Genomic DNA, 24937 nt, shown 5'->3' on the forward strand with positions numbered 1-24937 from the left:
CTGCAGCCGTCTCCTTCCTTATGTCTGTCCCACTCAACCAGCCATGCCCAAACCTCACTGCGCATCAGAGACACTGTAAAACACAGATTCCCAGGACTCGTCCTGAAATGACCGCTGTCCTAGGTCAGGCGGCTTGCATTTCCTCTAGCTCCCAACACTTTCTAACACTGCCAGCCTGGAATCGATCCAAGGACGGTGTGAAGAAACCCACTTACTTCACTGTGGGCTTCTCGAAGTCAGGGACCAAAACCTCTACCATCTTTGGTCCCAGAACAGTGGGTGTTGGATGAAGAGAATCAACACTGTGGCCAGGGGCCCAGCAACATGCACCCCTCATCTGCACACAATCAGGCTGCCTGACACTTTCATCTTTCCGTGAAGCCCCAGTGCTTCTTGCCACAACCCCAATGCCACCCTGGCTACAGGTGCCATCTCATGACATCACCTTGTCTTTCCTCCAGCCCAGACCCCACGGAATACCCACATTTCACTCGCCTGTGATGTTTTGATCCAGAACATGATTTGTCAAGGCAGCAGTTTTCTGTCCCTTCCACCCCACAAAGAACGGCTCCATGGTGGCTTCAGAGGTCCTAGTCCCCGGATACTATTGAAAAGGGGTCTGTACGTCAATGCAAGCCTCAGCTTTCACAGCAGCATGAACACTTCGCTGCCTTTCGTTTGCCGGTTGTGGCAGGTGGACACTCAGAATCCAAGGTTTTCCCCAACAGGAAGCTGAGCAATGACCATGACCGCTCTGGGAAACGCAGTCAGGAAGAGGAAGCAGGCTAACGTCCTGCCCGTGGAGGCCAACCCACCCTTCACCCTTCCCAACCCATGCGCATGGACTTCCTGCCACAGACCCTCACAGGCCGGCCGTGCTCTTGCAGAAACAGGCAAAAGGAAACAGGTCAGCTGCGAGCACATGAGGTCATTTTCCCCTCAATCGGTCTTATTATTACACGCCCTCCCCTTCCACTCACAAGAAGGGACCCACCCAGGAAGGAAACACGTGTTTTCATTACACAGCATATCTAGAAAACCAGAATCACGCTGAAGGCTTCTGAAAGGTCAATAAGGCTCACAGCAAACTTGAGTTCATAGGTGTTTGCTTCTAATTTCCCACAGTGACTGCGAGTTACCAGCTATTCTCTGAATTTCACAAACGTAAATACTGTCCTCACCCACCCTCTGTAGAGGATGAGGGCTGAGTTGGGCCACTTGTTTCTTTGTAATGTCCTAGGGCCCATTGTATGTAGCTGTGGGCACACAGAGGGTACTTCACACACGCTGGCTGAATAAATGCACATCACGCCATCATGGCATGCTCGTCAGCTGTGAGAACTAAGTGTGACTTCCATCTCCGTAGCAAATATCTGAGCTTCTGCTGTTACTTCAAGAAGGAGCTGCTGGGGCGGATGGTGGGCTGTGTGGGGAATTTTGCTCCTGAAGTGTGGGGTTCTGGGAGCTCTGTCTCCCTCTGACCCCTCACCACACATGTCTCTCGGGGGCAAGAATCAGGAAGTAGATTGGCAAGTGTAGAAGGGAAAATGGGACAGGTGTAACCTAGCCCCAGTGTCTGGCTCTACCTGCCCACAGGTAGTACAATTCCTGCTTTACTTCTCGATGCCATAAGGGTGACATAGGCAAAGTCTGCTCCAGCGTGGGGCGGGCTGCCCCAGTTTAGCCCAAAGGTGGGAAGGCTCCTGAGTTTAGTATTAAGATGCTCAGCTGCCCCCATATAGAAGATAGAATCTCCACTGTCAGCTTTGTCAGTAATAAAGGTCAGGGTTTAGTCTCTATCTGCCTTCCTCGTTTGTTTCAAATTGGTTCAGAACCTGGGTGGGAGGGGCGGGTCTTTATTGCCCTTTCCACAAGCTCCAACATCTGGTGGGCTGGCTCACGGACATGACATTAGGGGAGGACAATAACTCCTGGAGATGGGTGCTTCTGGCAGATGCTGTACTAAGTGTGGGCCACTGGTGTTTAATGGCGATTTACAGCAAATTGTTAGCTTTTGTGGTCATGCGATTGGCTTTTTCTGTGACCTGGTGAGCAGCTTTAAGCCTTACACCACATGCACTTTTTACTTCGCCTGCTGACTCAGTTTCAGATGGCTTTGCACACAAGGGAGTGGCTCTTTCTAGATGGTCAGGCATCAGGCTCTCACAAGCCCGGCTCAGGCCTCACCCCCTCTAAGCAGAAGGTTGGGTGGCTTCAGCAAGTCCAGGCTTAGCCTAATGGTGGTGGTGGTGGTGGTTGGGAGGCAGGTGACCACTGCTTGCCCTTGACCTACACAGGTGCGGGGTTTCTGCAGCAGGTATATACTGAGGCCAAGAGTCAACTATAGGAAAAGGAGAGTCCCTGTTTTCAGGCTTTCTAGACATCAAGGATGGAGCAATATTCAAAGGCAGCAAGTTCTGTATGCACTGCGGATAGTCTGTAGCTTCCAATGATTATTGCCAGGCCTATGCAGGTAGCCCTTGATTAGCTGCCTAAAATTCCATGCTGCGTTCAAGGTCGAGAGGGAACTGAGGGGCAAATTTGGATTTAGGTGGCTCATCCACAGGTTTGAGAGTCTCCCCATACTATGGGGTCTCAAGTGGCCTCTAGGTTGGTTCTCAGACTCAGATACCACTGAGACTCCCCTCTGGACTTGGCAGTGCTCTTCGGATCAAAGCACTGCAGTCCAACCTAGGTAACTGCTCCAGGGGATGGGAAATAAAAACCTGTTTTCTAAATTTGGAGGGTGTGGAGGCATTTGTGTTTGCATAGTGAAGAACATGGAGGAAATTCCATACATTTTTTCAAAGGGAAAATGAAACGAAAAGATGACGCCCTGTTGTCATTTCTTTTCTCTAAGTGATAACCACAACCCAGGCTGAACTGCTGAGAATTGGACGCTGTACAACACTCAACCCAGCACCACGCTAATCCCATATGCCGTATTTACAATTTGGTATTGTAATGCCCACATATGGGGAAAAGATCCCCTCACCCTCCCCAGCCACCAAAACAGCTCTCTAGTACGATGCTCCTTGGTCCAAATGGTATGTATCAGTCTCTCATATGACTTCTTGGCAGCGTCTTCCTTCTTCTTGAAGCACTCTCTTCCCTTGGGGACCATGGTCCCTTATCGTCCTGATTTTCCTCTTACCTATATTGATATTTCTTTTCTGTGTCCTTTGCAGAACAATCCATTGACTCAATTTTATCTTTGGCCCAAACATCTGAGTACCACACCAGAATATCTAAGTGACCATCTGATATCTCAGCTTTGAGATTTCACAAGTAACTGAAAGATAATATTCCCAAAATGAAACACAATCTTCCTTCCAAACCTGGTCCTCTTCCAGTGAATGCCACCACCATTTAAGTACATATAACTGCCAGAAATTTTGGAGCCACTATTTCTACTTTTTTCTTTCACTCTAGATACTCAAAATCATTACCACCTCCATTCAATTTTTTTTTTTTAACTTCTTAATTTTTCTCTCTTAAACATCACTTACTTTTTGCCATCTCTACCCTGGGTATCTTTCATCTATACTAGTAAAATGTTCTAAACCTTCTCGTGGAGGGCATAGGATTAGCACAACACAAACTATTCAAATTGCAAACCTGATGCCACCCCACCTTTACCCCACCAATGGAAAACTCTTCCAAGCCTTTTCATTTCTTCGAGGACAATAATCAAATTTTTAACATGGTCTCTAGCACCTCACATGTCCAGCCCCTGTCACTTATTAACCTTACTAGCCTCCTCTCCGGTACCACTGCAGACTTATAGCTCTTCTGTAAGTTTCTTGAGGGAGTCACGGTGTCTCCATATTGCTTTTCTGCCACGGACAACCTCCCACTGCAGCTATGACTGGTCTGTCATATCTCAGTTCAGTCACTGTCCTCAAGGCAGTGTCTATATGTCTGTATTGTTTTCTTTTTAGAATTAATAATTTGCAATGACTATTTGGTTTCTTGTCATCTCGCCCACTACTATTGTACTATTGATGGGGTGGGGGTTGGGGGGGGCGCATGTGTTTGTCACCCACGTCAAATCCCCAGAGCCTGGAATAGTGCCTGGTACGTAGTACATACTCTGCGAGTATTTGTTCAGTAAATAAATGAACAACTGTAATGTGCTGGGTCTTTGGTATAATTAGTATGCATGATATTTCTATCACAGCTGTTGCAATCTTTAAAAACATGCTCTTGTTATAATTAGATACCAAGTTTTGTAAAGAAAGTGGCCCATAATGATAAAATCATTCCCATGGGAAAACGTGATCAACTTTGTGATACCTACTTTATTTTACGGATTCTTCAAAGAGAGCACAGTGGTAAAAAGTGCACTGCCTACATTTATCTCCTACTTGGATTTAAGAGTCACATCTTCTGCACCCCTGGAAATCCGATCCATATTGTCGGACATAGCCATAAAGCTCAAGAAGTTTAACAAATGATTAGATACGTCTTGAAGTTTCATATTCATTATAAGATTAGAACCTAGGTTAAAATGTATTAAAAACTATTAAATTTGAACTTTATTAAAAACAGAGCAATTCAAATAAAGGCAACAGAGCCTTCTCATACCAAATGCTTAATATACTGCAAAAATGATTTCCACTTTTATTTTCTCCTTTACATCAAAGTAAGGCAAATCCACCTTACATTAATGTGGCACCTTCACTTACATTTGCAGTTTAATAAGAACTTGTTTAACACTTTGGTTTTGTAGAAGATTATTAACATTTTTGCCCTTTTTTTCAGGGATTTGTTACCTGTTTTCTCAAAAACAGGAGGTTATGCGTATAGACTAATTTCTATCTTACAATTAATTGGTATTCAGAGATTTCAGGCTTTCAAAACTACCATATGTTAACCTAATATGATAAAATCCAGGTTTTCTAATCATATTTAAAAGGCATCTAGGAGTATTTTGTCTTTTATTCACATACTCATTCATTTGCTCACGGATAGTTGGAACAAATTCCCAAGAAAACCTCCCCATTTGGCTGACGGACATAACCATCTGCTTTAGCAAAACTTTTGTTATTTGTAATTCCACCCTGAAATTTGAACCCTATAAAATTGTAGAACTCTGTATTAGATTGGTACAGAACCTTAAACCAGAGAATCTGCCAACATTTCTCTCTCTCATTTAAAAAGAGTATGTGGATTAATTACAAGGTGCTGACTGACCAGGATTAGTCTTTATCCCTGTGTGCACAAAATTAATTCTTACCACTTACATCAATTAGAGTGGGTCAAGATGGGGAATTCAGGCTGAACCTAATAGAAAAACCTATTTACTAAGACATCTGAAGTTAACATCGGTTATTTGTGTTAAGAAATTATTCTTGTTTATCTATGGAGAGTCGTTGATGGCATTAGATTTCTCCATGTCACTTTGTAGAGTTATCAAAGCTTGCTTAAAACTGGGAGCAGTTTTAAGACATTTGACTAGAAAAAGTGGGAAGCAAATTCACCGTGTTTGTCCCATTTTGTCTGTAAGCATCAGATAATACTCATACCAACATCTAAGGAGTCACAAATACTATTTACATTAAAGACAAGGGAACACATTGAAAAGAACTTATAAGGCTTCCCTCTTTACTCTTGCTGAAAACATTTGAAATAGATGTTTGAAATAGTTGGCCAACCGGATTTTCTAGCTCACAGAATTTGGGCAGTCTCAGATGGGAGCACCTTTTAACCAGGTCACCTCCTTCTTGTAGTGACCTCCCTTAAAATAATGAGGTCTCCATTTTTAGACATTTAGGCCACCACAAGTAATTTTCCCCCATTATAATCACTCCTTTGAAAATATTTTTGAACATGTCCTGTTTAAGTACTTTTGAATTGCGCTAATGACTCCTTCAGATTATAATCTATCTCCTTCATCTCCACTTCTCACAGGTTCTAACACTACAGTTGCATAATAATTGCTTATCTCATGATAGCCTTGCAATAAACTACCAGACAGAGCATTGTAGGTTCAAAGGGTAAGACTCTAATAATTCTTATTATATACTGCCAGGTTTTCTCCAAAAGGATAGGATCAATTTACATTGTCAGCAATAATGCATGAGTGTATCTGTTTTCCCTCCCACCTTTCCACTGTTGGCCTTTGGCTTTTGTTCACTTGGTAGGTGTACAATGTTTTCTTTTTAAAATTTAGTGACGTTAAACATATCTTCATAGTTGCTCTTCTGTTTGTTTTCTTTTGGGTGAAATAGCTGTTAGTATCCCTGGACCACTTATCCAATGAAAATACGGTATTAGGGGTGGCTTAATGGCTCAGTTGGTTAGTGCGTGAGAATATGATATTGCATTCACATTTATATAAATTCACGTGTGTGTGTGTATCAAGTCTCAAATTTTTGTTACACATATTTTCTCATTTTGTTGCGTTTCTTCTGTTTCAGCTTTAAAAGGTCTTAAGTTTTATACAAATCCATTTGTCCATCTTTCCCATTTCAATTTTTTCCCTTCAACACATTTTTTTCCTTGATAGCTGAAACTGTGCTACTCCAAATATATAATTATTTAACTCATTGGGAGTTCACTGAGTTTATAAATACATATATACATATGTATATGTATATATGTGTGTATATATATATATATATACACATACATATAGATCTACTATCTTTACTAGTGTTTTACTCGATTCATCTACATTTTATAGGTATTTTATCATATCTTCAAAAAATATTTTTGTTGTTTCACTTTTGCTGTTTAATTTTATCACTAGGTTTCAATAATCCTTGTGCTTATTCTTTCACTAAAAAAAATAAGTTTTATCATTAAAGGGGGCAAAATAAAACTATCTTAGAAGGAGGGTGAAAAACTCAAGATAGACAAATATACTAGGAATATGAAAAACGGTGAGGTTGTAGGGGTAGGAGCTCCCTTCTCCTAACCCCGACCCCAACCTGGGAAGCCTGAGAAAAAGAACAAGAAAAATAGCAAGAATGCTCCTGAGACTTTGCCAGTGGTGAAAGGCATGCACTTTGGTATCGGGCAGATCTGGATGTGAGCCCTGCTCCGGCCACATAGGAGCTGTGTGACTTGAGGCAAGTTCCCAAATTGTGTTGCCCACTTTGTGCATTAATAAATGGTACAAATGGAGAGTGGACTGAAGGGGACACGAATGGGTGCAGGAAGACCAGTCAGGAGCTTTTACCACCGAGTGGTGGTGTAGGGGAAATGATACGGTGTATCCAGACGTCTTCAGGCATGGCCTGCTGGCAAGCTCCCAAAATGTTACCCGTGGTTATTAAATATTTCTCAGCTAGGCCACTTCATCAATTCACACAAAACTTTTGAGTTCACCTCTCCATTTTCAAAGTTCTATTTTGAACCATTCCTAATTTGTACCTTTTATAGAGTTTCACCTCTCCATTTTCAAAGTTCTATTTTGAACCATTCCTAATTTGTACCTTTTATAGGAAATGTGTGAGGTGTAATCTGGCAGTTTGAAAATTAGGCAGTTTGAAATAAAAGTGAAACCCAGGTGCCCTAGATGTAGTTTTATAATAATCTGTAACAATAGCTTGAGCCCCACCGGCTCTCTTAATTTTGATGGAAATCATTTTCAGATGAGCTTATATAACTCCCTGATAGCAAGCTGATTTGGGGAAAGTCAGGGGGAAAGAGGCTTGGCCTCTGAGGTCATTAATTCTGTCATTACTAGAGTAAAATTGCAATTATCCACATTCCTCAAGCAATGAGAAGTTCTGCCTCACTGAACTTTCTGGCCACTTTAGGGTTAACAATAAAACCTTCTTTCAACGCTTGTTAAATTTTTTTTTTTCTTTCTCAACTGGGTCATACAAGTTCCCACCTCAGTAACTATGTGCGGTGTCCAAACTATAATTTCATCTCTCGCTTATGATTCAGACTCTTCTTCTGCCTCAGGGTCAACTCTGCGAACAAGGAGCATCACCCCAGACTTCAGGAAGAAAAGACAGGCGAAACGGGTTTCATAAACATTAATAGGATAACACACTTCAGGAGGTTTTTACTTTTTTCTTAAATAAATGTCTCATGTCTAAGTATTTGCATGGAAGGGAGGGTTAACTTTTCTTCTAGAAACCAAGTTTAGAAAAAAAAAAAAAAAGTCCATTAAGGGCTTTGGCTTATGTAAATTTTACTCGACTACAGGTGTGTATAGTGCCCTAAATGAGAATCTTGTGCCCTGAGAAGTGTTCTTGAATATATCTCAGCATTTAATAGCAAGCACTGTCTACACACGGGTAGAAGAAAATCAACGGTGCCTGCCAGACTCTCCATCTAAACACACAAGGATTCTCCTATGACTAGAACAAGGGGGCCAAATTAGCTGCTGCTCTGCAGAGCTCACAGATTACACAGAATGGTTGAAAATAATGCTGTGCTCGACAGATGTGCAACTACTTGAAGATGAAAGGATCTTTTAATAGAACGCTGCCTACCTTAGAAGTGTTTTTGGAACTTGTATCAGTGATGGTTTGCCCTTTTAAAGAGGATGCTAAAGGTTAGTTTTCTATGGCATAAGGACTGCAGACAAATGCCAAAATTCTATTCCCAGACCTAAATTATATAATCAGGAATAGAGCGTTCGAACTGCACATCAAATAGTCTCGCTTTCTGGCAGACTATGAAAAAAATCAGTTTCAATGTTTGAAGTAGGCATTTGTTTATATAATGCAACCAACCATGACTGCCAAACACAATAATTAAATGCTTTAACAAGTGAGAAATCTTGCCAGAATATGTAATTTGAGGGGAAAATAAGCAGAGTTGATATGCAGCAGAAAATGCTGAATTATTTATCTCATGCTACTCAGAAGCAGACATTCATGCTGTGAAGTCTACCTGCAGAAATACTGAAAGAGAAAGGAGAGCGTCAGAAGGGGCCAGTTATTTTACTCAAATCTTATCTTATTTTTTAACTGTAAACAGTGCTCTTCCTTATCACCCAAACTTAAAAACTGAGGAGTTCTCACCTTCTTTTCATTATAAAATTACCTGTGTGAAAATGAAGTTAAACATCTACAAAGAAACAATAAGTAATTATAGTTTTTTCTTTTCATTCTTTGAATTATCAACTAAAAATTTATTCATTTTGGCTCTCCTGGAGAGGGGGAGAATGTGATTTTTGAGTCCATGATAAGGGAGTGCTTTTATGTCATTTACTTCCATATTAAAAAGAAAAAAAAAGAAGAAGAATGTTAACCGACTCATCTTTAAAACTTCCTTCTAATTCTAAAGTCTCTGATATGAGTTTCTGTTGTAACATTCAAAGACAAAAATGATAGTATATTAACATTCCTCAAATTTGACTTATATAATAATCTTTATGTACATATTGTATGTAAATAATAATTCACATACTAAATAGTATATATTAATTATATTACACAGTGTCAAAGCAATAATGACTTAAATTTTTTATTATTCTCTTATTTTATCTAAATGCTACTACTGGTGACACATAGCAACAATTTAACATAGGATTGTAGTTACAATGAACAAGTAATTAGAACTTTTCAAAGGGTAAAACTTCTAAGACAACTGTAAAATCAGCCTTAATTTCCATGTTCACGCATCTCCACAATCAAACACTATAAATGCTGTCTGGCTTCCTCAGGAACTTAAAGGAACAGAGGGAAAAGCAGAAGAGAAAGCAGTATTTTCTAGAATTTGCACAGCACTGCAAAGCACCTAGTAACAAAGACTTACTCATACGAGCATCCATGGACTCAGAGTCCAACCTTCTCTGTGGCATCGAGAGAACCCAGGGAGAGGGAATCCTTGCACCACTTATAAAAGGTGAGTTAGGTAAGGGAAATACTAGAATGAAGACTTCTGGGATGATTCTCCCTTTCAGATACCCAAATAGTGGTTCCTTGATAAATCTGCACATCTTCCGTGTGTTCTGGAGGGTAATTTCATTAGTATCAGGGATCCCCTGGTCCAAGGGACCATTAGCTTTTGAGTAGCCTACTGCCAAAGGCTCTTATCCAGTTACCCTTTTTTCACTCTTATCTGCAATTCATTCTCCACCCCAGACCTAAAGTGAATCTTTGGATTATATCAGTCCCGTGCTTAAAACCTGTAAATATATTCCCATTCCATTTAGAATAAAAGCCAAACTCCTTAACATGGCAAGGCCACGCATGATAAAACCCTCATGTATCCCTCCAGCCCCATCTCACTGTCCCATTTGTCCACTGCTCACTAGCCTTTCTGTGTTTCATTCATCTCTCCACTTCAGACAGATCTTCTCCAATCTCCTCCTGCCAACAACAGTCCACTCTCTTTGGAATACCCTGTTCTCTTCGTCCATAGTACTCACCATGATTTATAATGATATACTTATGTGGTCTTTAAAAGTATCTTTCAGCTCCACTAGATTATAAGCTCCCTGCAGTGTCAGTCCCTCAGCACTAGTGCCTGGTGTATGGAGCCCGTCCATAAGTGCTGCTTCGTGAACAACTGAGTGAGGGGTGGGAGGACTCCTGGCTTGACCAATCGCTTGAAAGTCTTGGGCTTTGGTTCCTTCTTACTCATCATGGCTCTGCCCTTTCCTCTGTGAAGGAGCACTCTGTAGGACTGAGGCAAACAAACAAACAATGCAACAGAAGAGCTGTAACATTGTCACTGGCCTCAGCCAAAGGGACTACCATTTGGGGTCAACAACTAATAGACTCCTTAGCTGTGAATGCTTATGTGATCCAAGGTGTCCCCATCATTCCTAGGACAATTAGTAAAGCCAGAAGTTTGATGAGTGAACATAAGAACGCGGAAACACTTTTCATAACCTTAGCTCTAGAGCTGACGTATTGGCACAACTCCAGGGGGCCCCATTCACAGAGGACGCAGAGCAAGTCTGCGGAGCCGTAGGTTGTGGCCTTGCTCAGCTCCTCAGTATTGCCATCTGGATTATTCTTCAGCTTTATGCTTTGCTCCTAGGTTTATTCTTTGTCACAAACCCAACATTTATCTTATACATACCTTTAAAAATATGATTAAATGGATCATATTCCTGATAAAGTCAGTGAAATAAGTCAGTGAGAGGCTATGAAAAATGAACCTACTTAAGTCAATTTTTTATTAGAAACACTCCCATTACTGCTTTTTGAAAATTGATTCTTCATTGTTTATTTACTTTGAAAACATAAGCACATGTGAAACTATTACATAAAATTTTTTTCTTGATTATTTTTCTTGATATTTCTATAAAAATCTATGGGGTTTATGAAGAAAAATAAACATCTATTTCATTGAGGGAGTGACAATAAAAATTAATAAAGCCACTGCTTTCCTTAAATACAAAAATCCCTTAGTAATTCCAGGAATGGTTTCAAAGGGAAATTAGAAATGCATTTGAAGGTCAAAATCTGGGTTAGCGCAATGTCAACATGAAGAGCACCTTGGAAAAAACCTGATTGAGTTAAAGAATCATTCTTCACCACTACTTCACAGGATTCTGCCAAAAGGACCTACATAAATAGTTGAAGGACCTTTGACATCGAAGTAAGGTATTAAAAGTAACTTAGGCAAAAATTTAGCCCAAACAGCATCTCATGATTTTTACATGTTAACTAAAGAGTTAATTATCCCCTTTGATTGAAGCCCTATAGGTTCAAGTGGAAGTAATTAATTGCAAGGGAGTCAGGCATCAAACTAAGTCAGACAATGTCCTGTGTAGGAGCCCAGATACCGTCTCAGAAGCCTCTTCAACTGCCACCTATCCAGGCAAGGGTCATCTCTTCTACCTCTTTACTCCTACGCACAATAAAGCCATATCTTCTGCTCTCAACAATTATGAGCCTTGAAGACTTCTGCCCCTTCCCCCCCATTTGAGGACTAGCTCTAAGTCAGGAATCTCCTTTTGTCTCTCCTGAATTCACCATGAAGCTATGCAAATGTCTGAGTTAATAAAAATGAACATCGGTTTTTATAGTGATCTTATTTTAACCATCTAACAAAACTAGGTGGAGGAGAAACAAAGAAGCCCAGAGCAGGAGGCTTAAATTAAAATGTTAAAAATAAACTAGGATTAACAATTGCTTTGAGGCATCGGTGACGTAAAATAAAAGGATTATTGCCAGATGTATGAACTATATCTGTCACAATTTGGCACTCACGTTATTTACATTTAAGGTCAAATGAGACAAATTCTGTTTTGCATTACTTTGCACAAAGTAGCAGGACTGGAGAAACTATGTATTTTGCATCACGAAAAGACTAAATTATTTTTTCAAAAGCCAATCAAAATTTAAATAAGTAAAAGGAACACACATTTTTAAACCTTTACCATCCACTTGCCCCCCAAATAATCAACTTATTTTTAGTGATTACATACAAAGCGTTGAGATTTGAAAGTCCTTTGTGCAAGTACTTCATTCAGGTCAGGCCTGATTAGAAACACTAACTGGAATGCTGAATTCTCACTTGGTCATCAGCCAGCACGACTCCATGGAAACCAGTGGGTCCCATCAGATCCAAGAAGGGTTAAGCACTCTAGGATTGCCTGCGACGACCCACTAACAGAAACGATGCTCAGTATGGGTGCAGTTTCTCAAATGGACCATTACATTTTATTTAGAAGAACCCAAAATATAGAAAATCTAGAAATTTACAGAGAGAACTGTTGGCAAATACAACCCTAATTCCTTCTTTGGAACTAGACTACAGGGAGTTGCAAATTATTTGAGGGCGCCATCAGGAACCACAGCACTTTTGCATTGTGTTTAGAAGGTATTTTGGTTGTGTGAGGCTCCCATTTTGTTTTGTTTTAAGCAAGAGTTGCAGGTAGAGCAGCCAGTGCTTTTTGTCCTGTCTTGGCAGCAGTGCAGGTCTCGGTCAGTCTATGTGTGGGCACCTGAACACAGCCACATGGGCACAGAAAGCCTTCCCTTGTTCATAGAAAAGCTCTCCCACCAACAGCAACCAGCTTTAAAAAATAGCAAGTAGACTTTTAGACTCAACCTTCACTTTTATATTCCTGGAAAGACCTATTTGTATATAAGTATTTAGCCACTCTGTGTACAAGTCAATCTTTAAATACTTTGGCTCTTGATGTCTCTCTAGACACATATCTCCCAGATAGACAAGAGGTCTTGAAACCTTTCATACCTGATGACTCAGAAATCTTTGCAAGGAACAAATATCACTCAACAATAATAAGAGAGTATTTTTACTTGTTATTGTTGGTGGATTTAATATCAACTTCAGTTCTAAAGGAGGGTCAGTGCTGCTTTTCACAGCTTTGCTTCTTTCCATACATTTGAATTTGGTTTCCCCAACAGATCCTGAGCGGTACAGAGGCTATGTAAGGAAAACCATGTGACAGCAGGTTCTTTTAATACAGGAACGTATTTCTGCTTGAATTAATGAAACATAGTGTTTAGACACATCTGTTTGCAAACAGGAAAAACTATACTATTATGAACAAGGAAAATTAATTATTCTATGGAAGCACATCACTGGATTCTGTGCTTCAAGTTACTCTTTTCCAAGATATTGTATGTTAGATAAAGTATAACAAACAGAAGTCCATTCTGCCCAAACCCTATTTTAGTATTTTATTAAGATTATTTTCTTATATGACTCACTTGTCTCTTGTAAGTTTGCTGAAAAACCTAAGACTTAATTGAACACATGACAGAAACAAGCAAGCTTTTTAGTGTCGATCTTTAGAGACTAGTACCCATAAAGTCACTTGTGGAATTTCTTTCTAAACATCCTATATATAGCAGTAAAATATTTTAAAAGGATGGTGCTCAAATATTTGGGGATGCTAGAAACCTGAAATCTTAGTGTTAGGTAACCAAAGGTGATACCAACCCAGCCCTAATGTATGTTTAAATAGACCCAATTTTCACATTGTTAGATTTAAATGGTTGGTATCCCCAGTACCAAACAGGCTAATTGAGCAAATCAGTTTTTTAAAACCCACCTTTCTTATTGCTCATCAGGTTGAAAAAAAAAGTGTGTGTGTGTGTGTGTGTGTGTGTGTGTGTGTGTACACATACCCCCTTTGTGGAGAAATAAAGAATCTTATTAATGCAGTTGATATAATGGCAAGTGTACTAGGCTAGAAGACCAGACATCTTGATTCCAGTTCAGTCTCTGACACAAACTTGCTGTGCAAACTCGGTGGTGTCACCAACTCTTTTTCGGCCTCAATTTTATCATAAATAACATGAGATATTTAGGACTAGATCTTTTCTGTGTCTAAAATTAACACCTAGGTATGACTGAGGTGAGCAAAGAAAGGGGTAGAGACACTGAGCTCATTGGTTCTCCGGAAGGTAGGATTCTGCCCCCAAGCAGAGAAGAAGGGCATTTCATGAATGGGGAAGATGACAAAGAGATGCAGGTTAGCAGTGAGTAGACCAAGTGGAGGTAGCAGAGGGGGTATGGGATGGGGAAGTAATAGGAGATACAGCTAGACAGAGCCAGACCATACAAGCCCTTGAAGGGGGGAAATCAGTATTCTCTATGGTGACTTCAATTTCTTGAGGGAAAGGCTAAGTTTACCTTTGTCCCTAGACTCTCTTCCCTGGACAACGTTCCAATCTGAACTGATGGACTTACTTCAGGCAACCACAACCCCATCGACTGCAGAAAGAGGAACATCTGAACCTTTTAATAAATTTTGTCCACATTATATGTCTGCATTATATTTCTATAACTTGCCTCTTTTATCCAGAGCATTGCCAGAGTGGAAGGAAGATTCAGAAGAAAGACTCAGATACATATCACTGTGGCAATGTTTTATTGTTGCTTTAATGAGAAATTCTTGCTCAAACAAAGTCATTTCCAATGTGGAAAGAAGGGATCACGATATTAGATTATTACTGGATAATCATTCCACTTAAGAGGTAGAAGCAAGGCACTGTTCTGACTTGGCCCACTGAAGCCAAGTTTATACATTACATACAAATTCCTTTGACCTTAACTCTGCTTTCCTCCTATTACCTGAGCTCCAGAGTAGGGCTCCCCATATACCTCAACCAACTTCCCTGAATTGCCAAACCTTAAGTAATAAAAGAAAGGATGCCAGAAGCAGCTGCGGGGGTTACCACCTGTTTTATAGCTAAGAGAAACAACAGCCTTTCTTCAGTGGTCTGTGTGCTGATGCCTTCAACAAATTGAGAAAAAATGACCCAGCAGGAAAAAAGCCCCGTCTAGCCTTGACATTAATTATTAATCAAATCATTGAAGCCTTGGCACAGGCAAGAAAAAAAGTTCTATTTCTTTTTTAAAGCTTTCTTTTCTAATTACAAAGTATTGTCATTAGAGGACAAGAAGGAATTTTGTCCAGTAGTCATAGTGGCATTAAGTACTGCAACTTATTTAAATAACTTGCAGCCTACAAACAGATTGTATTCTAGATCATTCTGAGTCCGGACTCAAATTGTGGAGTCTGGAACACATTTTCCCATAGACATAACATCATAAAGGACAAATACGTTACAAAATCACCTAGATTGGTCTGTTTAACTTGAGTGCTAAACACAACATGAAGCCTATCCTCTTGATTACAACTTAGTTCCGTTCACCTTTGCAAGCCAGAAGCTGGGAAGGCATCCTCAGCAGCTTAATTATTGGTCTACTGTCCTCAGGCCCTGTTTCTACAGTCTATGTCTGAGTCCTAAAGATAGAGGAATAGAAAACAGAAAGTATTTTCTAACAGAGCAATTTCCATTTAGAACTCCATGAGATAGAAGCATCTCCTCCAATTCTGCACAAAATATAGCATGACTCTGGCAGATGCTCCAAAGAACAAAGCACCAATTGACTCAGAGTAGGCTCTGTGCTTGATTAAGGACAGCAGTGTTGGCTGGATTACGGGCACCTTCTAGTCATGGAGACCTTAGCAACTTAGACCAGAAGATGAAGACAACACCACAGCTGTTCATAATATGAGACATGTTCCCCCTCACCCAAGGTGCCAAGAAATAACTTGAGGAAATTTGTAGAAGGATGGACCGTTTGTACAAGTATGCAGATATAAGAGCCAGGGATTGACAGATTATACTCAGAACTATGTTTTACTTGAAAAAAAAGAACACTACAATTAGGTTTAAAAGCCCCAGTTTCATGGGCACTGTCAGTTGCTTACCCAGCATCTATTCTCCACTTCTTCCTTCCCAACAACAACTTGTCTTGTTGAAGTATCCACCTCCTCAACTCTTCTACTCACTGTCATAAGAATAGGTGCAGCTGATCCCATCTCCAGCTCTACCAGTGGACCTTGATTAATCTAAGCCAATCAGTGCAGGGCATTCTTAGTGTGGTTATTGCTTTCCATGATGTAAGTGGCCTCATCAGATTGGAAGAAGGGACCTGTATTCTATGGCTGGGAAGAGGTTCCTCTCTTTCTCCTGGTGCATATGGACAAGGGAATCTGTTCATGTATTTGTGTTTAGCAGCCATCCTGTAACCATTTAGGAGAACCTGACTGAAAAAGAAGCCAAAAAAGATGGCAGAGCAGAAGAGGGGGAGAAACTAAATCCTTAGTGATATTCTTGAGTCCCTGAGTCAATGAACCTTAAAGGCCATCACTCCCTCAAGAGAAGTTTAGTAATTTATTTTTGTTTTAGCATATTTGAGTAAGAGTCTATATTACAGTTAAAAATGTTCTATCTGACAAAGTGAAAAACCATTGGGAAAAAAAACAAACCAGTGAAGCCAATAAACCAGTGAAAGTATGAAAACTTGGAAATGTGGGAGTGGGAGATATAAGATGTAATAAATGTGTATGTGCTTTGCATGTTAAAAAAGAAAGTGCCTCACATAGCTCTAGTATTTTCTTCCTGAACATGCACTGATATATTAAAATAAGAATCCTTTAGAATGTAAATTTTCAATTGGTTATAAGTCTAAAAATATACGATGTTCATTATTTGCTCTAAATGGTTCAGGAACCACATTTTCCTGAACCAAGATGCCATAGTAACTCATTTACTGAGCAACTGCTCAGTATACAACAGTGAGCAAAACTAAATAACTTGCCTTTAAGGTTAAAAAATCTGGTTGTGGTTGAAGGGAGATAATTAATCCTCTCTATTTATAAATGTAAATATTTGATGTTTAAATTGGCACTTCCAAAGCACGGATGATTTGTTTAATTGAAGTCTGAATGAACTTCTGAGAAGTAGTTGAAAATAATTAGAAGAAAAAGTTTCCTTGGCTATCTTTCAAGATGGTCAGAAGAACAATCACGAGAGAAGAAAAATAAAGTGTTCAATGTCTTACAGCAAGCAGCCGGTCATGTCAACGAACCTCCTTACCATCTGTTTTTTTCTTTTTTTTTGTACTCTAAAGTGATCCCATGAGCATCATAACCATTTTCATAACTGTTTAAAGTTTCTCAGATAGGAAAGCTCATATTAATTAAAAATCATAAACGTGGAAAACTTTGGAATTTTATTTTGTGTCTAAGGAACACATAGGCCTCTAGGTAGACAAAGCGGTAGGACAGTTCACTGAGTTCCAAAGGGAAAAAGTCGTATATTCCCCACGAGAAACTAGCATTGTATTATTCTCTGCCAAGCTCACTCAACCCTACCCATACAGGCAGAACCAATTTGAAAAATGGAGCCTGTTCCAAAAGACTCCTGGTAAATGTTTTTCATTTCTACAGGAAAATGTGTTCCAGGTTCTAATGGTAGATGTGGTTCCCAGCTCTGCCTATAAAAGCGTTTTAACCCATAATGATCCTCAAATGTGGGATCTAACCACAGCTTATCAGTGTTTTTATGGAAGAACCCCGTGTCTGAGATACGAGGGGGTAACCCAGACTGGGAAGATGAGTTGTTGAAAGGAGGAGGAAAGGGCGAAGACATCCTTACCCTGTGTTTTCTTCTCTCCTTCAACCTAGCGTTACCCAGAAGTAGCAAATTCTCGCCTTGGGATGGACGACACAGGACTATCACGACACGCACGCTCCTCCTCTCCTTTCTATAGCCCGCTCTTCCGAACTGTTCACTCTTCCCTCCTCTCCCTAAGAGGTTCAGACAGGCCACCGTCCTCCTTCCTCCTTCTCTTCTCAGGAGAGCAGAGCCGATCACAGTGTTCATTTCAAAGCATTCCACTTAAACTCTTGCCACAAATTAAATAAAAATGCCTACTTGTAGAGTTTCAAAATTAAAACTGGGATAAAATATAACTATATAAAACTTGAAAGTGCTATATAATTGTCTTCTGTTATTGCTCTGCTGTGTCAGTGAAACTCTCCTGAATCACTCTTACGTGATCACTTATGTCTGTAGCACTATGGTTTTACAGAAAAATGAATGTATCTCTAAACTCCAGTATTAGGACACATCACCTAATAAAAAATATTTGTGCCTCATTCTCTACTTGTGAGAAGTTCTCCAGGAGATGAGGTTTGTCCACAAATTTTGGAATTTCAGTTGTTTATGGGAACAATGGGGAAGAAGACTAGCAATGGGAACTGGCCCCCGATGTGTACATTTGAAGTACAGCCTGGGTTAAATAGGCTCTGTTTGCCAGAGGGCTTCCCATGCACAGCTTTATGTCTAATGAGGAAAAAATACACTCCAAATATTTTTCAAATGAACTTCTGGAAAACAACTCTGGCTTACATTGAAGACCACCTGCTCATAACATATGCAGCGCATACACAGAGATTTACTGACTGAATCCTTATTAGATCCCGGTCTTGCCCTGTAGAACCCTAGCCTTGCATGCTCACATATTCTTCAAAAATTTGGAATTTTTGAAAGTTTTCTTTCAAAAGGGCATTTGGCTAAGCAAGAGGTCTTTCTAGATCCCAGGGGTGGTGTGTGCTGAGCCAGCGTAGGCCTCGATGCCCTCTGAAGCTTCTTTAGCATTGTCTCCCAGACAGATGAGTGAGACTGAGGGCACAAAGCAAAGAATTCATTCACTGAGCCATGCATTTCACAACTTTAAGCCTGGCAGACCAAGGAGACTTCTTTTTTCCTTAAGTAAATATTTCAATAAACTACTTTTTCTATGCAGGCAAAATCGTCAAAATTAGTAATATGTATTTTGTTTAGAAATAGACTCAGTGCAAGTGCATCTAAATGTTGTTTTTTGGATGGAATGCGCACACCTTGGCAGGTGAAACTTGTCTCGGTTGTTTCAAATGATTTTTCTTTCACCAACCCTTATATTGTTTAAAGAGGGGGCCCCCCAAATCTCAAGTTAAAATTATAAATAAAGTATGGAATTTAAAAAACTGGCTTTGAATATGGGGTGATTCAATAAAACTAAAAAGCTCATAATGAACTAAATTTCTTCAGTTTAAAAGTGCCACTACATTTTTATTGCTAAAAGAGATCTTCTGTGGCCCTTCCTCAGGCATATTTTTATGGAATCATCTTCCCCATAAGACTCTCCAGAAGGAAACCTGGCTGGTGGGAAAAGGAAAAAATGTTACATGGGGTGAAGAGGCAAAGAAGAAAAATGAAAATCCACCCAACAAAAAATTTAAGGCTGGAAAATGACAGTTGTGAAGAAAATTACAATAGTAATTTTTCTCCTAATTTGGAGTTACTCCAAGAAAATAAAACATGACTGTAAATACAGCCATGTTTAAGATTCCCCAGCGTTTAAAAGGCAGTTTTATCAGAAATATTGGATAATAACAATTTCTTGGAGTTTTAAAATTTGCTTTGCAATATTCTTCTTATTCAGAACTAGGGGGAAAAAAAAATGTGGGCTAATCATGCTAGATGGAGGCACCTACCTAGGAACTCTCCATACTTAAAATCAACTCAGCTTATTTATGTCTTCTGAATGTACGTGAAGTTTCTTAATGCAGAGTCCCAAAAGTTTGTGAACAGTTACGCGTAAGGTGCCAAGCTATGATGTACGTGCATATGGCTAGCCCTGCCTCTAAATTCCTTCAGTCCATTAGAGCAGGAGTTAACAGCGCTCGAGAAGGCATTTCAAGAAGGATTTTTAAGATCACAAAACAGTGTCAAGAGGTACTACCTAATTAAAATTGCTAAATGAATTGTTCAGAGGCTAACTGATACAGCAGTTTTGAGGAGGGCCAGATAAAATCAGGTTGGAGTAATTTAAAAAGGAGGAGAAATTTGAACCGAGTTTAAAAGGACAGATAAGGTCTAGATAATTGTATTACTGCTACTGCCCTCTAGCTCCATTGGAGGGCCTGCCAAGGGCCAGGCTCTCACTGCACTTGGCCTTGTACACACACTCTCTAGACCCACAACTAAACTAAAGTGAGTTCATTATCATGATTTCATAGATAGAGATGGCAAAAAAAAAAACTTGCTGGAGGCTTCCCAGGAAGAAGGTGAGCCAACATCCACACCCAGGTCCAGTGGACCCCAGAGCCCACTGTGTTTCTCTCATAGCAACTCAATGAGTGGGGAGTTCTGGGTGGTACACAACACACTTTTCTAGAACAGTTAACTTAAAGATAAAAATAAAAAAACACACACCCAGTCTGGACCTTATGGAGAAAACAACAACATGTCAGTGAATTTTAGACTAGACACCTAACATAATTCATTAACCCAGCACTTTGGGTGGACCGGGCTGATGGGCAGAATGAACTGAAGGTTCCCAAGTTCAGAAAATCAGAAAGAGAATCGGGTCCTTCTGCTGGGATGTGGTGACATCAAGGCACACGGATGGCTGGGCTGGGGGCAGCATTTCATAGTCCACAGCGATAAAGAAGCACTGCACTTGGACTTGCCCTTATTTAAAACCCATCCTGTTTCAAAAAATTACTACCCTGTTTCCCCGAAAATAAGACCTAGCTGGACAGTCAGCTCTAATGCATCTTTTGCAGCAAAAATTAATATAAGACCCGGTCTTATTTATTTTACTATAATATAAGACCGGGTCTTATATAATATAATGTAATGTAATGTAATATAATATAATACCGGGTCTTACATTAAGTTTTGCTCCAAAAGACGCATTAGAGCTGATTGTCCGGCTAGGTCTTATTTTCAGGGAAACATGGTAGTTGCGTGACTTTGGGCAATGCCTTAAATCTGTGAGAGTATTAGTCTCCTAACTTGTAGAGCCCAATTCATAATAATAACTGCACAAGGCTAAAAGAATGAAATGAGAAAAAATATGTAGGGTGTAGTTTGTGGTAAATGCTCAAATGTTCTTTGTTTTTTGCATTTTTGTTTTTGTTTTTCCTTCATGAAGGCCCTGGAAATGGAAAAGAAGGGAAGAAACAGATGGTGAGGTAAATTTCGTGAGATTTGGTGGCAAATTAGATATTAGGGGTAGGGCTGGGGAGGAGGAAGAGAGAGAGATGTCAAGTGTGCACTTGAAATGATAAGCCTGCACAAAAATACCTTCATTTTCTTAAGTAAAAGTTAGGAGAACGTGGCACTTTTAAGATACGTGAACTTGGAGGTGCCTGGAAGATCCCCAATTGAAAATACCCAGAAAAGAATTAGATGTGAGACAGGAGGCTTAGGAAGAAAAGGGAAACCAGAGAAAAACAATTTGGCAATCATTTGCTTATGAGCCTTGTTGCTATATTATTCTATTTATGAGGACCTTGTGAAATTGCTGAACTTTGAGTAACTATGCTTTAGAAATCAAAGGAATATATATGAAGTTACAACATTTTAAGAAACCAGACCCCATACTTTTTAAGACAAAGAATATTAAAAGAAAATAGTCTACTTAATACAGGACTTAAGATCAATTGCAACTCGGAGCCTTTCGATTTTAAAACACAATGACTGCTTTAATAACCCTACTTAACTCTAAATACTCTTTATCACAAATGTAATCTTCCTCCAGAACAGGCTTTCCTTATGCCATAGAAAAGGCATGATGGTGCAAGGCAGTAATAAAACACAGACTTCTAAAAGTATGCATAACTTGGAAAATGCAACTGAAATTGCGATGGTTGCGATCTGGGATGAGACGGAAGAAAGGGGTCAAAGCACAGGGGGTGCTGAGGTTGGCTGTACCCCATCAACATGCGTGCAGACCTTGATCACCTAAAGCTGAGCTGGATAATTCTGCTTTGCTGACTTCTTAAGCTTGGTGAATCTGGTCCAGCGCTTCTATAAGTTTCTCAAATATTACAACTAATTATCTGTTCCAGACTCTGGATTCATCATCTACTGCTGCTGAAGGCAGATCTGGCACCACTGAGCGCATCTGGTTCATAGGATATTTAATGTGATGGCCTTTCTGTGCTTATACGATGGTCTCTGGGCAAGACACTGGCAGGTCTATCCAAGGTTCACCATCATCATCATCTTGTTTTCATTAAAAACACGAAAACTTCAGTAATCTTCTGAGATCCTGTACTTTGTGGGGATGCGACATTCTATGTAGTTTTTTTAAATACAGGAATTACCTTGCACTTAGGAATATAACAAGTGGATAACTTGTTAACCTTCATGTATTTAAAACATAGCTTTGAAACACATAAGAGAAGAAACCGATAGAACTAAAATAAAAAATTGACAATTCACTGACACAAAGAGAGTGCCAAAACAGCTCTCTCAGAAAATGACAGGTCAAGTAGAGAAAAAATTAAGTAAGCATATTGATGATTTGAATAAAAATTAGATTTTGATTTAATTCACAACTTTGTACCCAAACAACAGAAAATAAGCATTATTTTCAAAGACACAGAACATTCACACGTGAACAATTTATATGGGAAGCACACTTCTTTGGATCAAATGTCTAATCCCTTTGGTATTCGATATTTCTGATATCATTTTTTTTATCACATAGTGCTTCCCAGAAACATTGTTTGCATGTGTTTTACTTCCTCTGACTCACTTTATCATCTTTGTTACAAGGGCAGAAGACTCGTGTTCTTGCCTTTGCATCCCTCACAATGTTTTCAGCTTTATAAATAATGCGTTATACAAAGTAGGCACTCACTTATAAAATAATCACTCTGCCACATATCACTTTTAACGATGTATCAATAAGAACTTATGTTACTTCTTTTACAATAATGTGTGGAGTCCATCAGAATCGATCAGATGCTATTAGACTGGAGGTTTTTTAATAGCAAAAAATGTAAGGAAAACTTTCTTTCACATTAGAATTTCAGATGACTGTCATTCTTTGCTGATTCTTGAGTCAGTAGCTTAGCTACATGCTTCAAGATGCCCCACAAGTCTTACAGGGAACATATAGGACGGTCTGAAGGGAGAGGGCAAAAAGTGAGGGACTCCCTAACTAGCAACGTCAAGGGCTGGCTCCATTTCAGGTTATCCAGATGGAGCGCTGGAGCACACAGAACTATTGTACAGGGCTTTGCGCTTCAAATGTCCTTTCTCCAGGCCCCTCCTAGAGCGACAGGTCACAATATGGCTTCAATTCATTTCTATTACTTCCTATAACCAATTTCTAGGTTTGTGCTGGCTACTTCCTCTTTCCCTCACTTGACTTTCGCTCTCCATTTTCTAAAGTACTACCTTCGACAGAACAACACAGCAATAGGTTTAAAAAGTAGAAGGCAGGGTGGGGAGCTGTGGGGACGGAGGAGGTATTCCACGTTTCACAGCTGGGAAACCCTGCCAGTCACACCTCCATGGCGAAGATATATAGTTCAGGGTAGCATGTAAAGGCTTTGCAGAAAAAGAAACCCATTGACCTTGCTTAAATCCCAAACGTATTCGACCATGAATCCCCCTCCCCCTCGTTGTTTTTGACAGAAACCTATTACCATAACTCCACAATACTGAGGACAGAGTGTCCTGAGAATCCCCTAATGCTCAATGCCAGGAACAGGAACCCGTTCCTCATTCCAAAGGTCATCTCTTCATGAGAAAAAACAAGCCTTTCTTTTTTTTTTTTTTAAACTTATGCCCGTTTTCTCTCAAGAATGGTTGGGGAACCCCCTCATTCCCTTCTTCAGATATAAGGAAGGACTTGCAATGAGCAAGTCTTCTTCCTCTGCCCCACCCGCATGCCCCTGCCTCCCCTGGATGTCTAGTCTCTACACCAGCTTATGATGTGCCAACTTCTGGGAGATGTTTTAAAAAATGTTTAATTGTGTACACACAACATACAATTTGCCATCTTAACCATTTTTAAGTGTACAATTAATTAAGTGCACTGTTAATTAAGAACATTCACATTGGTGTACAACCAAACTCCAGAATGCTTCAACAGGAGATATTTTTTAATAAAGGAGAGGTGCCCAAAACTTAGAGAGTCAAATCTATACATCTTTCTGAATGTCGTAATTTTGTGCTATATTTTTGTAACCACTATACTTAGCTATTACAACACTTTTCATCTTTGATTATACAAGGTGTGATCAACCAATATGGTGAATGTTTAAATAAAAAAATTTATTACAGTGAAAGACATATTGCTATTAATCCCCCTCAAAATATTCCTCTCACTTTAAATACACTTATCCCATTGTTCTTGCCACTTTCTGAAGCAGTTCTTGAAGTCCTCTTTTGTGAGAATCTTTAGTTGCACTGTCGTGGCTGCCTCGATGTCCTGAATCGACTGAAAACATTTACCTTTCATCGTCATTTTGACTTTGGGGAAGAGCCAGAAGTCCCATGGTGCCAGATCCAGTGAATAAGGTGGATGAGGGCACACTGTAATGTTTTTATTTGACAGAAATTGCCGTACCAGAAGTAATGTGCGACACAGAGCCTTCCATTGTGATCACAAAATACAATGACTGCTACTGCCAAGTGCCGTCCAATGGAAAGGTTGGAATCTTCAATACAGGAAGCGGCACATCGAACCTTAGTAACAGTGTGTGACAAGTTTCAACTTGTTCAGTGCAGCCAGTCGGGTGTGAGCTACGGTGTGTTTTCAAGTGTGCTGTAAATCATCCTCAGTCATGACAATGCTCCGTGTCACACATCGCTTCTGATACAGCAATTTCTGTCAAATAAAAACATGACGGTGTGTCCTCATCCACCTTATTCACCAGATCTGGCAC

General features: G+C 39.8%; 1 protein-coding gene across 2 annotated transcripts in view; it reads right to left on the bottom strand.

Annotated features, from left to right (window-relative positions):
* PLEKHG1 (pleckstrin homology and RhoGEF domain containing G1) overlaps window positions 1-24937 on the bottom strand; it is a 211962-nt gene that overhangs the window by 124987 nt on the left and 62038 nt on the right. Inside the window, exon 1 of one of the 2 annotated variants that reach the window (XM_019735458.3) lies at window positions 485-695. The exons of the other annotated variant lie outside the window; for it this stretch is intronic. The gene's annotated coding sequence lies outside the window, so the exon portion shown is untranslated. Of the gene's footprint in view, window positions 1-484; window positions 696-24937 lie in introns of those variants that run through there. 2 annotated transcript variants of the gene reach the window in all.

This window comes from Rhinolophus sinicus, chromosome 2 (assembly GCF_057876585.1).
Source record: "Rhinolophus sinicus isolate RSI-liver-muscle chromosome 2, RSI-T2T, whole genome shotgun sequence".
In the NCBI taxonomy this organism is placed as follows: domain Eukaryota; kingdom Metazoa; phylum Chordata; class Mammalia; order Chiroptera; family Rhinolophidae; genus Rhinolophus; species Rhinolophus sinicus.